The following is a 16,189-nucleotide window of genomic DNA, read 5'->3' as shown; positions in this document are numbered from 1 at the left end:
TTCCATTCTCTGTCATAGATTTATTCACAATCAAAATTTAGAGAATTATGTGTCCATATTTGTCACATCTATTCAGGGTTTGACCTCTGCTGATGTATCTTGCTGCACATTGTGAAACATTTTATTTCTCACCCTTTGGCTTTTATTGTTTTTTTTTTCAGTTGATTCTGTTTCAATTCAATATGCGAAAAGGCCACTGCTAAAATTAAAACTAATGTTCAAAGGTAAAGTCTCACTAACCACTTCTAATGTTTCTAGGCCTAAATTACTTGTTAAACTAGTGACGCCTTAAAGTTGCATAAGTTGGGAAATAAGGCTTTCAAAATCATTATTCTAATGGTACAATGACTGTATAAATTCTTCACAAAATTTACTTGAATAGAAAATACTGAAAATCAACATTTTTACCTTTTCTGCTAACTGACAGCATGGAGGCAAATTACTCACACATGTAAACAATATTCGTACACTTTTGTAGTAAATTACAAATTTGATTTTAGAGTACACATTCTCAGCTTTATTTTGACTACTTTTGATCAGAATACAAACAAATAATGCACATACAATGCATATTTTAGGTTCAGTGTGTTTTTGGTACTACATAGGGTGGGAGGGAGGCCCTTTAACCCAGAAGTGGTTAGTGAGACCTAAGGAAGTTAGATGGACAGCATTTTCAGTCAGAAACAAAAAGTTCTGCACTTTGATTGATTCACAACCTGTATATTCTTCAAAGGAGAAGGGGTGAATATATATCATGATAACGGGTCTTATTGGCCTCAAATTCAACTGAAAATTAATCATAAAGTTTTCAATAATTTCAGTTATGAATTTTGAGACTTGAATCAATCACAAATGAGAAAACATAAAGACTTCTAATAATTCTTGAATTTAATGGACAGACAAATTGCTTGAAGTTTACTAATATTAAAATTTATATTGTACTTTTTGGTCACTTTCTGGTCATATTTTTGGCAAGAAACAACTTCATATTTAGTTACTACATTCATTATTACATAAATTATCATATATATGTAAAAATATAAAGTTGTTTCTTAGGTTTTGACATAGTTTCCTGGATGTATATGTAAATATGTCTGAAAAAAAACAAGATTTAAAATTCTCTGCATTTTTTTGCTAAATTATGTAAAAGTATGGCACCATTATGACTTCTTTACAATGAACTAATGCCACAAATGATTAGTTATGTTTTTAACTACTTTTACAAAAAAGTTGATATTTTTGGGAAATATTCATAGCTTAATGCCTTTTCACCTTTAGAATTTGGACCTTTTATTTAATTTGGTTTTCATTGGTGTTAAAAGGGATGAAGTTTAACTTTATTTTGATTTAAAAAAAAATAGTTCTTTTGGAATTATCAATATACTAAATGTATCTGTAAATTCTACTTTTCACTGATTTTTTTAAAAGTTAAATATCTGATTATAATTCTATATTATATGATCACATTCAACATTATGAAGGTTAAAAGTTTTTCCAAGTTAAACCCTGTAAGTTGAATGAACTGGCGCATGGAGATAAATTAAATTATACCCCCATCTGAAAAGCTGGAGGTATATACTGATGATGTGTCCGTCCGTTCATCTGTTCCCAACTCCACTGAAACTGCTGAATGAAATTTGATGAAACTTAACAGATTCTTTAATACTGTGAAAGCATTTTGATTTGTAGATTCTAATTTCTATGGAGCAGGGATGAAACATAAGTTTGTGGATTATTGAATTTGTGGTTTTGAAGTTTTATCAATGGGAACCTACTTTTCATTGGGAATCAAAGAAATAGTTCCTGTTATGGCCAATTTTGGCCTCAAAATTTGGAATTGTTCAAAATAAAGATTTTTATCCATTTTGTACACATAAGTGTTTACACCAGCTAGTTTGATAAGATTTAAGCCAAAACAGAAAAGCATCTCATCATTGTAGCACAAACAAAATTGCCTAAATGATGAAAAATCCATAAAATCTTGATAATTCAGCATATATTTGATGGTTTTTGTGAAAAACCAATTTGGTCACATGTGTGGTCATTCTTTATCTTTATATATTGTAATTTGTAAGATACAACATTTATGTCAATATTTGGATGAACACGGATATCAATCACCACTCCCTTTTTAGGCAAAAACCAAGGAGAAATCTGTGCAAAAATGCAACAAAAGTGAAGATTTCACTACTATGTGTTAATTTTGACTGCTACTAGGTCAAATACATTCATGATATCACAAAATTTGGCTGAGATGTATTTACTTCAACCATTATCCTTTCAAATAAACTAACTAGTATAGACCAAAACAAATCTTTCAAAAATGTTGAATACTGGGGCCAAAATAGGGCCTTACCAAACCTATTCCTTTCATGGTTTGGCCTACTCACTAAAACCATGAAAATTGGTACCCCAGGAACAATTGTACTTTTACAGTACATGATTCCATACTGCATCTCCTATTTAGTTTTCCCATCTGATTGATTTTTGGGGTTTCCTGATGCAAAATATTTACTTAGTCATTTGTAGACCAAAAGGAGACCCTCTGCAAATCGTCTGCTTCTCTGAAAATGCTAAATGGACTTTGTTGAAATTTTCATAGAATCTTTATTACATTATACCTTTGTGTACCTCCTATTTTATTTTCCATCTGAATGCTAAAATCGCTTATGGGGTATCATATATGGTTACTGGGGAGGGAAATCACTTGTGAGGGTATCAGCATGTAAGCTTCGCTCACAGTTTTCTTAACTTACCAGGTCAAAATTTTATTGCTAAAATATTCTTTTTTATTTCAGTAGATTATTTGAAGCCTCCAGATGTACCAGTTATATGGTCTGTAATCAAGCAGTCATGACTCTTGTAGAAAAAGCTTTTTGGACATAATAGAATATGTAAGTCAAAGAATTAGCAATATTTTTACGGTTTTAGTACTGCTGTAAGTTCTGAAGTTAATGAGATTTTGTCTGTGATTATATATTTTCTATATTTTCTTCTTCAGTAATACCAATAAGTTATTACTACTACTTCATTACACCCAGTCACAGTTTTATAACACCACTAAAAAAAATTGAAATTGTATAATGGAATCACCCTGTCATCCTGGTCATTGGTGTCTCTTCATTTTGGCCTTTTTATGATAACATGAGTAAAACAAATTCAATTATTTTAAAGCTTTGTTCCTAGGGACAGACATGGTGGAGGACTCCATAGTTTTTGGTGGTTTTTTGCCCCATCTGCTTTGAAAATATGTACCTAAAAAGGGGAAAAAAGGTGAAATCATTTGAATTGATAGAAAAAAATTATTTTAATTCTATTTTTTAGAAATTAAGTATCAATTTTTTCCTCTTAAATTTTTTTTTTCAGGTTTCTTTAGAAGCATATTAGGGGTATTCAGAAAAAATATTATCTTTCCATGATGAGTTACTATCTTATCATAGCAATTTATCATCTCGTCGTAGCAAGTTACATATCTTACCCGAGTTGCTGCCTTCCCATGGTTTCATTTTATCTTGCTATTACAGTTTTTATTTTGCCATATGAAGATACTCATTGATCTTTGAAAGTCCATTTCTTTGAATATTTGATGTGCTATTTAGTAATGAAATCTATAAGAATTAAGTAAAATTGAAAAGTAATGCATCATATTTAGGAAAAAACACACTAATTTGACAATGTGAGCAAATATTTTATGGTCCATTGAAGACAAAATGACAGCTTGTTCATCTTAGAAGTTTCAGAGGATGCAGAAATATAATAGAATGGTTGGGAAAATGAGCTATCTCCCTTTTAAATGTGTTTAATTTCACAACATTATCTAGGCTTGTTATGGAAGAAATAGTTTCTTTTTGAAAATAGTGTTTTATTTGTTTGTGCAATCTAGATAGTGTTGTTGGTCATTGTCATCAACAAAACATATACCTCGGTGACCCCTAATTGCTACCCTACGTAAAAACTAAGTCATTTTTAGCTCATCTGGCCTAAGGCCATCTGAGCTTTTGCCATCACTTGGTGTCCGTCGTTGCCCATCGTTGTCGTTAACAATTTTTCAAAACTCTTTTCCTCTGAAACTACTTGACCAATTGGAACCAAACTTGGTATGAATGTTTCTTGGGGTATCCTGCATAGAACTGAAGTAGGGATTATTGATTTGTGGAAAAACATGGCCGCCGTTACTAACAATAGTACATAGGGGGTCAGACAGTAGTTTTTCGCATATATCTCTAAAACAGTTAGGTTTAGCCAAATTCTGACCAGATAAAAGTGTTCAGTATGATGAGATCTATCTGCGGTCAAAGTTTCATTTTCATCTATTAAGCCATGTTGGAGTTGTTGCTCTTTTTCAAAGTTTTTTGCTATTTTTAATGTTATTTCTTTTAAAAATCTTCTCCTCTGACACTATTTTACTAGTTGAAACAAAACTTGGTATAAGTGTTCCTTGGGGGTATCCTGCATAGAATTGAAGCTGGTTGTTTTGATCCGTTGAAAAACATGGTCACTCTTACTAAAAATAAAACATAGGGGTCAGACAGTAGTTTTTTGCATATATCTCCAAAACCGTTAGGTTTAGCCAAGTTCTTTCAGTTGCTGAAATGATCCTTATTTTTAGGACTACAAAAGTCTTCAGGCATAAAATTTGTCAGACGCCTTCTTATAAGAGTTATTGCCCTTGACAGGGGAAAATGACAGGGTTTTTTTTTTTTTACAGTTTTCAGCCAATGTCTTGAAAACTATGATAGATTTAAACTTTCATTTACTGAAATGATCCTTATGATAAGTCCTATCGAAGTTTTCTTGAGTCAAAGTTGTTGGACAACTTCTTGTTTAATTTATTGCCCTTGAAAGGCAAAATTCATCCAGGTGAGTGATTCAGGCTCCTGGGAGCCTCTTGTTTTAGTACAGCACTACTTCAAGTCTTACCTAATTAAGTACTTGATATTACTACTCGAAATCCAGTCTACATTTTTTATATAGTTTATACAATGGTGCATTTATTGGTTTTAGCATTTCTTTTCCTTTTTCGATTAATTTGAATCAGTGCTTTTACAATAAATGTACTGTATAAGCTTTCTTAAAGGTTCACCATTTTAAGTACTAGTCACTTAGTTATCTGACAAGTAAACCTATTTATCATACTAGAATACTTAATTATCTGACTAGTTAACTTACAAGAAAAAAATTGTCTTGGTCATATAATCACCCCGTCGTCTTAGTTATGTTAACTTGGGTTAAACTTGTCTGGTCTTTTTTGAAATTTCAACACATTGTTCCTTTTTTGAGGTTTTTATCCCATCACTTTTAAAAAGAGGTAAAATGAGTGTTATAATTGGAATAAAAAAGAATGTTCTAAATCTGATTTTTATGATTAAAAAGTCAATGTGTTTCTTTTAAAATTTTGTTTTAAAAATATTTACAGGGTAGTCTTTGGAGTAAAGAGGATACAAAATTGGGTCATGCAAAATTTTTGTTCAATTTTTGGTATTTTGTATTGGATCCCTGCATGTGTTTTTTAATCAGATTTCTGTTTCTCTTAAGGTTTTCAAGTCATTAAAGGTCAGAGGCCACACCCTAAAAATGCGCTTTAATTTCAGTGATATTTGATGTATATAGTTAGTATTGTCTCCTTAGTTGAATGGTAATGATGCAAATGTTGCATACCATGATTTAACTTCATTTTATGTTTTTTTGCAGCAAATGCATAGCGGTCTAATGGCCCCACCCACCCTTGACCAAATGGGATAACAAGGCATAGAGCAACCCCATCCTAAATTTTGTTGAGGGATTCTAAAATTTCCTACATCTCAGGTACTCTTTTTCTGCAATATTTTGGTAAAACATGGTAACAAAGCGTGATACCTTTATTTATTTGGTTAATTAGGCTGGGTTTACTATGTGAGTGGCCCTTTTCAAGTCCGGATGTCAAAAGAATAGGCTTGCAGCAGCGCTAAGCTTGTCATAAAAGGCAATTAAATAGTGCTCAGAAACCTAGCTGTGGGCTAGGCGCTCTGCTCACAGAGCAACTGGGTTTTGTGCCCCATGAGGTGGAATGGGGTATCCCTGGTATGTTACATGTCGGGGTTGTCAGGAAAACCTGGCCGCAAACCATAGTGGTGCACCATGTTGGGAAAGATGCCACAGTCCTCACACTTTAGAGAACCCTGCTGTGGTGTTCGATAGGAGTGGGAACCTTTGTGCTCCGCCATAGGAGGCTAAATTGCCCTACCCTACCCACCTCTCCCTTTTAACTTATGACAATCAAAATTTATCGACTTATTATCCTTGTGTCTCATCCTTTTTCATTTCATCATCATTTCATGTTCATCGCATGAATATAGCTGAAATATTGCTGTTTGGGCGTTAAACCCCAACAATCAATCAATCAATCAAGTTTGTGAGTGATTCAGGCTTTTCAAGAGCCTTTTGTTCTTTTAAATTGTTTCTTTTTTTTTTTTAATATATTCCTCATATGTCGCGAAAGTTTCGCGACATTTGAGGAATCTAATAAAAAAATTAAGATACAATTTTTAAGGTATTACTTCTTTGATGTTTGCGTCATCTTTAAGATTTCCGATTAGATCACTTGATTATGAAGCACTAAATTTGCTACATTTATGTTAATCATATCTGGTATGTAGTTGGATTAGCATTAAATATCACAATTCAGTTTCATTTTTTGCATATGTGTTTGCAGTCAGTCATGTTTTATTGACTGTATTGATTTTGAAACTTCAGATTTAAATGTTAAGTTTTCTTTTTAGGTCAGTTCAGTATGAACCACTTGTGGTAGATCACTGAATCAAAATTATATATAAGTTTATGCATATGCCCCGGCATTCACGATCTAGTGACTTTGAAATTTTAAACTCTTATAAGGTTGTAATTTGCTGTAGTTTTGCCTCTAATTGGTAGAAAGTAGATCTTTGGATTTTTTTAATTATTAATCAATTTTGTGATTTTGTTCAGTAGAAGGTTATTAATTGTTAAGGACATTTAACTCAGTTCATTTGTCATGTTTACTCCATTGCTGGGGCATATTAATTAATTACAGAAAATGATAATATTTTTTTCTGAAATTTATGTATATAATTCAGCTTGTAAGTATTTATAGGCCAGAGAAGTTTTATATAGTTTGCGCTTGTGAATTCTTTTTAATCTGCTTAAATGTGTATATTGACATGCACATGAAAATTTATTGTGGTCTAGTGCCTAATAGGGGGTATCAGAAATGTTATTTGCTAGTGTTTGCTGGGGGGTAATTTGATGTTTATTTTCAAGAATTCTGTGAATCTACATGAAAGAGTTATCAAGGGAACCAAGGTTATAGCAGTAAATCAAAAGAATGTAATCCAGAATCAAAGGCCAGACATGGGAAACAGACATACACAACAAAGAACATCAAATAACTAAAATCATACATACGAAGTAACAAAAGCAAATGAGCAACTCAGACTCTACTAAAAACTAGGAGCATGGACCAGTTACACCGTTAGGGTAAGCATTCTCAGCTTTTCTAGAAACACCAGTCGAGTTGCTCATAAAAAGTCAAGTCCGGGGTAGCTGAAAGAGGAAAGGAAAAATTTGACACGTTGAACAAATAAGTTTTCATGACGCAGATGGATACACAGTAGCGATCCATGAGTTCATGATGACGATTATAAAACTTCTGTTGTGATGACTTCAATCTTGTAGCAACAAAACCCTGTTCCAGAAGCCTATTTGTTAGAGTTCTAGTGCAATACAAAAAGTCTCATAGTTTCGGCAAGTTCTGGCATAATGTATTAGTTGTGATATAAACACTCCATACGCAGGAGCTGAAGGAACTTGCCACAGATGAAAGGAAAGTTGACAATTCTGAATGAAAAGTCATCATGTTTATCGTAAAGTTTGGTGAATAGTTTTCCTTTACCATCGATTTATAAGTGTAGGTCAAGATGTGAGGCTGACTTTGCAGTGGCATTAGTATCCTTTATCTCAAGTTCTATGGGGTAAATGTGATTTATCAAATTCCCGAAATTAGGATTGTTTATACATAATACATCATCTATATAGTTGAAACTGAGATTAAAAGATCTAGCCAAACGATGTATAATGTTTTTAAGTCGGGATTTTAACTGAGTATGGGAAATAGAAGTATACAGTGTTGAAAAATCATAGGTTTTAATGCTATTAAAGTCTTGAACTGATTGTCTTTAAAAGATCTTTTTGAATTTTTCAGGATCCACAGTAATACCACTATGGGAGTAACAAGTGTTGTGGTATGACTGCAGACCCTCTTTGACAGTTGTGAGTATAGAAGTTAAAATTATTGACAGAGGTTTGGTGGTACATTTTGCAGATCCAGCTATGAAACCTTGTTTGTATGGATTCGTGTGGAGTTTAGGAATCCAGTACATAAACGGTAAATCACAATCATTGTCCTTGGTAGAGAGACCAAAAGAAATGTACTCTGATTTTCCATTGAAATTGCACTTTACTTTTGCTAAGGCTGCTAGGTGTGAAATATAAACCAGTGAGCAAAACATTGCTCAGCTTTGAGATTTTCTGGACTAACTGTACACTAGGAACATTAAAACAACCACAAAATTATCTGTGAACAAGGTTTAGACTGAAATCTGACAATTTAGTTCATGTTTATGAACCCAATTAATTCAATATGTCAAAATCAGGGGTTTTCACAGCCTTGTCTTAGGGTCTATAAAAGCACAGAGTTGTGTTTTTTAATTGTTTTGAAATTTTTGTATTTGCTAGAGAAAAAACATTTATAATGTGAAAGAAGACCTCATAGTTTCATTCCATTGACATTAATACATCTAGTCAATACATGTATATTCATGTACCTTATGAGGTCTCAGAAATACTTTATATAGAGTAAGTCATACAAGGTAAGGTTTCAAAACAGAAAAATTATGCAGAAACACACATAAAATACAGCTGACTGCTGGCTTATGTATCTTATAAGCTTAGAACCTTACATTATTTCACATTTCTTTCAGCTTTTTGTTCAAAGCCAAAATAAAGGCTAGCATAAGATAAAGGTCAAAGTCGCACTTGAGCAAGCTATGTAAAGGTCTGGTTTAAAATGGTCTGAAGTGACACTGTTAGCTTTGAAACCATTTCATATTATTTTTAATGTCAGTTTAATAAATATAGGCCACTTCAAGTTTTAAGTTGATCCTTTTAAGTCACTGTCAGAATCATAAAATGATTTTTCATACCTACCCCTTTACGTGGTCTTAAAAAACAATGTTTTGCCTCAAACCAACTCTAGCTCTTGTAAATTGAAATACACGTGATGATGCAACTGATGTAAAACAAGTTACCAAAAATATTGCATTTAAAAAAAAAAACGGACTTTTTAAAGGGCTCTTATTTATTTTGACCACAAGACAGGTGAGTCATGGAATGAACCACTGATAGTTCCCCATCTCCAGGTCATATGAATTTATTCCAGAAAATTTGTTAATTTTTCTAATATTTATATATAAAATCAGGCTTGTAGGTATGTTAAGGCCAGAGAAGCATTATTTAGTTTGTGGTGGTGGAATTTTAAAAATCTGCTCAAATGTGTATATTGAAATGCATTTGAAAATGTATTGTGGTCTCTTGCCTACATCACAATATCATATCTGTTTTATCCATATGCTCTGCAGGTACTATCAAATATTGAACAACAATGACCATGCACAACAGGCAAGACATACATGTATCTCTGTGATAACAGTGTTTATTTTTGTAAAACAAGGGTATTTTTGTTTTACATTAGGAAATGTATGAATATTTGTCATAATTTGTTTTTATATAATTCCTAGAAATATTTTAACTTTTAGTTAAATGAATGCATTTTTATTTGTTTGTAGGTATGGTTTACAACAGCCATAGGGATCACAGCAAGCTGGAACCAGTGGATAGTTAGAACAATGGGAATGTATTAAAAAGACAGAACAAACTGTACCATTATAGAAATAAAAAAATATAAAATTCTAAAATATGTATATTTTTTAACAAGTCACCCATGAAGACTTACAAGGTTAGGAATGCAAGTCCATTTGAGCCACAGGCTATCCTGTTAGTGTGTCTGCTATCTTGTCTATAATTACTCATACATGTATCTTACTAATAATGTGATGTTAGAATTTTAGTGTGCATGAGTACTTAAGTGCCAAGATACATGAAGGTTAATAATAGAGCAATATTTAAATAAGGCCAATTCCATATGATGATTACATATGATCACCGAAAACCGGATGTAAAATATTCCTTTGTTATGTGGTAAAGAAAATTTAAAACCGAACTACTTTATTAAAAAGTTTTTCACGGAAAATATGGGCTGACATCTAAAAAAGCCTCTCTTTTCTCTGATAACATAACATTTAACTTCTTATCTCCTGTATGTCCTTAAATAACAAGGTAAATATAAAGGATATATAATTTTCGAGGCCAGCTTACTGTAGTTTGCGGATTTCTGTACATTAGCTGGCATCGGAAGGCCAGTTTATGGTACGAATGTTCTTCACATATATATTGTAACAAGTAACTTGAATACTGCATATGAACACAGCCCCTGCCAACAGATAGTGAAAATAATTTATTTTTACAAAAATTAGGGATCCTACTTCATTAAAATGTTTTTCACTGAAAATATGTGCTGATATCTAGAAAGGCCTCTGTTTTCTCCGATAACATGACATTTAACTTCTTATCTCCTATATTTCTTTAATAACAGCTTACTGTTTACAGCCCCTGCCAAAAGATAATGAAAACAATTTATTTGTTACCAAAATGAGGGGTACTACTATGCAGTTCGTATGGTGATTGTTGTCAAATTAGTTGATATTTTTATTTATTTAAATGTATGTTTAAATACGATTTCAGGAATCCGAATATAAAATATTCCTGTGTTACATGGCAAAGAAAATTTAAAAATGAAGCACTTAATTAAAAAGTTTTTCACGGAAAATATGTGCTTAAATCTACAAAAACTTTTGTCTGATAACATGACATTTAACGTCTTACTTTCTATATTTCTTAAACAACAAGATAAATGTAAAGGATATATAATTTTCTAGATCAGCTTACTGTAGTTTGCGGATTTCTGTACATTAGCTGGCATCGGAAGGCCAGTTTATGGTACGAATGTTCTTCACATATGCACTTAAATATTGATTATGGACACAGTCCTACTAAACGTTAGTGAATATAATTTAGTTTTACAAAGAAATAGGGGTACTCCTATCCAGTTCTTATGGTGATTGTTATCAACTTGGTTGATGATTGTTTATTATTTAAATGTATGATTACATATGATGTAAAATATTCCTTTGTTACGCGGCAAAGAAAATTAAAAGTAAACTATTTTATTAAAAAGTGTTCTCACGGAAAAGAAAATATTTGCTGAAAACTACCAAAACTTCTCTTTTCTCTGATAACATGACCTTAATATCCTATATTTCTTAAACAAGAAGGTAGATATAAGGATATATATATATAATTTTCGAGGCCAGCTTTCTGTAGTTTGCGGAATTTGTACATAAGCTGGCATCGAAAGGCGAGTTTATGGTACGAATGTTGTTCACATATGTATTGTAAAAATAACTTATATATAGAGTATGGATACAGCCTTCGTCAATAGATAGTAAATATAATTTATTTTTACAATGATCAGGGGTATTTTGATTCAGTTTGCATGGTGATTGTTATTAAATTAGTATATATTTTTATTGACTTTATATATTTACATATGATCATCAGAAATCAAAATAAGTATTCCAGTGTTACGTGGCAAAAAGAATTTTAAAACATTCTATTTCATTAAATACGTACAGTTTCTATGCTCTGGTTTCTCCGATAACATAACATTTAACCTCTTATTTTCTATATTTCTTAAAAGGATTATATATAATTTTAGAGGCCTTATGATAGGACTTATCATAAGAATCATTTCAGTAAATGAAAGTCTAAATCTATCATAGTTTTCAAGATATTGGGTGAAAACTGTAGAAAAAACCTGTAATTTTCCCCTGTCGAGGGCAATAACTCTTATAAGAAGGCGTCTGACAAATGTTATGCCTGAAGACATCTGTAGTCCTAAAAATAAGGATCATTCCAGCTATTGAAAGAATTTGGCTAAACCTACCGGTTTTGGAGATATATGCGAAAAACTACTGTTTGATCACTATGTTCCATTTTTAGTAACAGTGGCCATGTTTTTCGACGGATCAAAAAACTCCACTTCAATTCTGTGCAGGATACCCCAATGAACACGTATACCGAGTTTTGTTTAAATTGGTAAAATAGTGTCAGAGGAGAAGATTTTTGAAAGAAATAACATTAAAAATAGCAAAAAACTTTGAAAAGGGGCAATAACTCCAACATGGCTTAATAGATTAAAATGAAAATTTGACCGCAGATAGATCTCATCATAATGAACACTTTTACTCCTTGTAGAATAGGCTAAACCTAACTGTTTTGAAGATATATGCAAAAAACTATTTTCTGACCCCTATGTTCTATTTTTAGTAACAGCGGCCATGCTTTTCGACGGATCAAAAATCTCCAAATCTGTTCTATGCATGATACTCCAAGGAACATTCATACCAAGTTTGGTTCCCATTGGTCAAGTAGTGTCAGAGCTGAAGATTTTTGAAAGAAATAAAATAAAAAATAAAATAGTTTGTTCATAAGCTGGCATTTGAATAATTACTTATAACAAATAAATTGAATATAAAATTGGCGAAAGGTAGAGAATATAATTTATTTTTACAGTAATTAGGAGAATTTGATACAGTTCGAAAGGTAGAGAATAGTATTTATTTCTACAGTTATAGGGGTACTTGATACAGTTCGAAAGGTAGAGAACATTATTTATTTCTACAGTTATAGGGGTACTTGATACAATACGTTTGGTTTTTGTTTTTGAATTTGTTGACATTGTTATTGATAAATCGCACATTTACATACGCAAAATCGGAAATTCGGTGTTTAGATTTCCTGTATTGCTTAGCGATGAATATTTTCAAAAAAATGTTTTGTTAAATAGTAGTACATGATTTATATGTGCTAAAATCTAAGAGAAAACTTCTCCTTCTGTCTGACACACCATGAATTTTCCATAATAATTTAACAAAAAGGTAGAAATAAAAGTTATGGAAGTTATCAGGCCTTCTTATTGTAGTTTGTTTTTATGTAAACTAGCATCGGATGGCCAGTTCATTTATGGTACAAATGTTTACATATAACAAATAAATTACATCCACTGACCTCCAAGTTTGTACATGAGCAGAAGATATGGAAATTCCGAATATTTTTGGCAAGTGATAGTCTTCCATCAAATCTCATCCAAGTCCCAAGATGGACTCTTGGACCTTGGTCCTATCCACCGACACCAACATTGGTACATAGGTAGTTAGGGGCCCCCTTATATAAAAAAATCTTAACGACAGAGAAAGATATGGAAATTCCCAATATATTAGGAATTAATAGTCTTCAAGTAAATCTCATCCCAGTTTCAAGATGGTCCCAGTCACCCTGGTTCCAGTCACCGTCCTCGAACTTGGTACATAAGTGGTAAGGGCTGCCCCTTTTAAAAATTTTCCGTACGGCAGAGGAAGATATAGAAATTCCCACAATGTTGGGAATTGATAGTTCTTAAGAAGGCCTAAAATCTCATCCCAGTCCTAAGATGGCCCACCTCGAATTTGGTACATAAGTGGTGAGATGGGCCTCCTTTTTGTAATGTTCTTCAAATAAGCCTAAAATATCCTTCCCTAAAAATGGACTAACGGATCTTGGTCCCAGACACCCACTTCGGATTTGGTTCATCAGTGGTACAGTACCTGAACCGATCCGTACAACAAAAATTGCGATCGGTCAGAGACCACCGATCAGTTTCCGTCAGTCATCGAGCCGTCAAATCGATCCATTGAACTGGTGATCGCATCACATGACCACAGCGCTAGCGCGGTCAATGTAATTTACAGTTTTTTTTTTTGTTTTTTTTTATTTTTGTCCATTTTACACATATTTACATTATGTTATAGATTTAATCATCAATTTATACTATTATTTTACATTTCTTTCATTCTAAACAGATCTTACGTCATTTTACATAACAAAACTGCGATCAGATCGATCTCCGTCAAATCGTTCCGCCAATCGGTTTAAGGACTGTAAGGGGGAATCGCAGTTTTTTTTCCCTCAACAACAGAAGAAGATATGGATATTCCAAATATTTAGGGAATTGTTGGTCTTCAAGTAGGCCAAATCTTATCTCTGTCCCAAGATTGATTAATTGACCTTGGTCCCAGACACCCACCTTGAAGTTGGAACATCAGTGTTGAGGGGGGTCCTTGTTTAAAATTTTTTTTGCAAGACAGAAAAAGGTATGGAATTTCGGGAATTGATAGTCCTTAAGTAGGCCTAAAATTTCATCCTATTCTTAAGATGCACCCATGGACCTTGGTCCCATCCATAGACACCAAAATTGGTACATCAGTGGAAAGGGGGTCCCCTTTTTAAAATTTTAATAACGACATAGTAAGATATGGAGAATCCTAATATTTTTGGAATTGATAGTCCTTCAGTAGGACTAAAATCTAACCCCAGTCCCAAGATGCACTTATGGACCTTGGTCCCAGTCACCTAACTCGAAGTCGGTGCATAAGTAGTAAGGAGCCCCCATTTTAAAATTTTCTCGGTGACAGAGGAGGTTATTGAAAAACCCAATATTTAAGGAATTGATGGTCCTCAAATAGACCTTAAATCTCACTCAAGTCAAAGGATGGACTAATGGATCATGGTTCCAGTCACCCACCTCTAAATTGGTACATAAGTGATAAGTGGGGAGCTGTTTTAAAATTTTCTCAACTACAAGGGAAGGTATGGAAATTCCCCTTATTTTGGGAATTGATAGTCCTTAAATAGGCCTAAAATCCTATCCCAATCCCAAGGCAGACTAAAATATGTTGATTGCAGTCACTGGCCTCAAATTGTGTACATAAGCGGTAAGGAAGGGCCCCTTCTTAATATTTTTCTCAATGACAGAACATATGGAAACTTCCCAATATTTTGGGAATTGATAGTACTCAAAATAACTTAAAATTCTTATCATAGTCCCAAGATGGACTTAAACTCCTTCGTTCTATCCATCGACCTTGAATTTGGTAGATAAGCGGCCTAAAATCTCATCCCATTCCTAAGATGGACTAAAGCACTGTGGTCCCAGCCTCCCATCCAAGAACTTGGTACAAAAGCGGTAGTGAGGATCTGTTTTTAAGATTTTCTCAACGGCAGAGGAAGATATAGAAATTCCTAATATATTAGGAATTGTTACCCCTCAAGTAGGCCTAAAATCTAATCCCAGTCCCAAAATGGACTAATGGACCTTGGTTTTTAAGGTTTTCTCAACGACAGAGGAAGATATGGAAATTCCCAATATCTTAGAAATTGATAGTCAAGTAGGTCTAAAGTCCTATCCTAATCCCAAGGTGGACTAATGGACATTGATCCCAGTCACTGACCTCAAATTTAGTACACAAGCAGTAAGGAATGACCCCCTTTTAATATTCTTCTCAACAACAGAGGTGGATATAGAAAATTTCCGAATATTTTGAGAATTAATAGTACTCAAGAAGGCCCAAAATTCTTATCATAGTCCCAAGATGGAATAATAGTTCTTGGTCCCATCAACCGACCTTGAATTTGGTAGACAAGTGGTTAGTGGGAGGCTTTTTCTCAGTTTTATGTGTGGTATAGCTGTATTTTATATACCAATATAATGTTGTTCATACAGCAATATTGCAATTGCACGTCATATAACTGTTACCTCTTCAACATTTATCTTAAAATGATATAAAGAAATCATTACTATACTTTCCTAAAACTGCTGCATTCTTACATGTATGCCTGCTGTTTGCTGAAAACAAAAAGTTGTGAGATAATTCAAGCTAATGGCATTCTCTTCAGATGCTGCTGAATGTCATGTAAACTAGTCACTATAAAGTACTATGATAAAATAAATATAGCACATGGATAGTAACAAGATAACTGACAACGTCAATCTTCATTCAGACTTCAAGCAAGGATCTGCAAAAATGAAGAGTTATACAATATGTCACAAATAAACTATTGTTAAATGTACTGCATATTCTTTATTGAAGGCTACTTAATTATGCTCAGAGCTTTGAAATTATTT

General features: G+C 33.0%; 1 long non-coding RNA gene across 4 annotated transcripts in view; it reads left to right on the top strand.

Annotated features, from left to right (window-relative positions):
* Positions 1 to 9,978, top strand: part of LOC148599780 (uncharacterized) — a 32,141-nt gene extending 22,163 nt beyond the window's left edge. For 2 of the 4 annotated variants that reach the window (XR_015918025.1, XR_015918023.1), the window contains 4 exons: positions 2,799 to 2,894; positions 5,692 to 5,805; positions 8,216 to 8,398; positions 9,858 to 9,978. This is a non-coding gene — a long non-coding RNA (uncharacterized LOC148599780). The remainder of the gene's footprint in view (positions 1 to 2,798; positions 2,895 to 5,691; positions 5,806 to 8,215; positions 8,399 to 9,857) is intronic. The other 2 variants (XR_015918026.1, XR_015918024.1) reach the window with 2 other exon arrangements.
* The last annotated feature ends 6,211 nt before the right edge of the window (positions 9,979 to 16,189 follow it).

The sequence above is a fragment of the Perna viridis genome, chromosome 13, assembly GCF_037379345.1.
Source record: "Perna viridis isolate PV_CMFRI_1.1 ecotype Kerala chromosome 13, ASM3737934v1, whole genome shotgun sequence".
NCBI classification, from domain to species: Eukaryota; Metazoa; Mollusca; class Bivalvia; order Mytilida; family Mytilidae; genus Perna; species Perna viridis.
This window is presented reverse-complemented; position numbering and strand designations above follow the sequence as displayed.